Source organism: Cyprinodon variegatus, unplaced genomic scaffold, assembly GCF_000732505.1.
Source record: "Cyprinodon variegatus isolate N-32 unplaced genomic scaffold, C_variegatus-1.0 Scaffold1602, whole genome shotgun sequence".
Classification (NCBI taxonomy): Eukaryota; Metazoa; Chordata; class Actinopteri; order Cyprinodontiformes; family Cyprinodontidae; genus Cyprinodon; species Cyprinodon variegatus.
In genome coordinates, this window is record NW_015152055.1 from 77,622 (window position 1) to 78,943 (window position 1,322).

At 43.4% G+C, this 1,322-nt stretch overlaps 1 protein-coding gene across 1 annotated transcript in view; it reads right to left on the minus strand.

The window, feature by feature from the left end:
• Positions 1-1,322, minus strand: part of LOC107104061 (gamma-crystallin M2-like) — a 12,828-nt gene that overhangs the window by 741 nt on the left and 10,765 nt on the right. The window lies entirely within an intron of this gene.

Genomic DNA, 1,322 nt, shown 5'->3' on the forward strand with positions numbered 1-1,322 from the left:
GAAAAATTTGTGCGTTTAGGCCAGGGTTTGACTTCGTGTGGACGGGGCCTTAGACCCAGAACTAAAGCTTTTGAAATACTTTGTTTTAAAGATGCTGTAGGGCCAGGCAGGGGATTTGACATTTAAGTTAGACACAGAGAGCATTTCAGAATATTAATTTTGGATCAATTGTAATAAATATTAAATTGTTGCAAGGATGGTCAGAAACAGGACCCAAATGCAGAGACCAGGAGGCAGAGTTGAGTGTTGCAGAAATACAAAATACAAGTGAGGCAGAAATACAAAAAAAATAAAAAAAATGATTTCATCAGGAAAAACTCACGTGGGAAGCCAGAGACGAAGGAACAACAAAAGAACAAACCAGCACTGAGTGGCTGCAGAGGTGGTGTATGTATTGGAAGACTGAACCAAGACAAGCTAATCAGCAGATTGGGAGCAGGTGTGGGCAAGATTAACTAGGAGGAAGCCAAGGGGAAAGGAAAACATAGTCATTTTACAGTGCGTAGCACTGCTGCCATGCAGCAAGAAGGTTCCGGGTTCGATTCCCGGCCTGAGTTCTTTCTGCATGCAGTTTAGTTTGGTTCTCTCTGGGTACCCCAGCTTCCACCTATAGTCCAAAAACATGACTGTTAGGTCAGTTGGCTTCTCTAAATTCTGCTTAGGTGTGAGTGTGTGCGTGAATGGCTGTTTGTCCTGTCTGTCTCTTGTCCCCTTTCAAGGGTACACACAGCTTCTCGCCTGTAGACAGCTGGAGATAGGCACTAGCACCCCTTGCTACCCCAGCTGGGATAAAGCTTGACGGAAAATGGATTAATGGATGGATGCTATCATTTCCATTTTGTGTTACTCTGTTGCCCTCTTGTGTCAGTCTGATTTTCTTAGCTCCCTTCTCGATTCTTCTCTCCACACCTGCTCCCAATTTGCTGATCTTTATTTAGTCTCCCATTTATACACCTCCTGTTCAGTCACTGTTTGCTGGATCCTCGTCATTTCTTGGCTGCTTGTGTGTTTTTCCTGATGTCCCGCTGTATTTTGGTAATTCGTTATTTTGTTATTTTGGGATTTTTGCTTTACTTGCCAAGTTTTGTTATTAGCTCTGCTAAAAACCACCTTCAGCTTCAGTCTCTTCATTTGGGTCCTCTTCAAACCTGCACCCAACCGGGCAGCTCCTGGAAGTACAGAGGTCTAAAAAGAGGCTCAGAGGATACTGAGCTTGTGTAGTTGCTACTCTAAAGTTGTGGAATGACCTCCACCTCCTTATTAGACAATCTCATCTGAAACCTATTTTTATTCTTTGGCTTTTGGCATAAGACTCTCTCTGT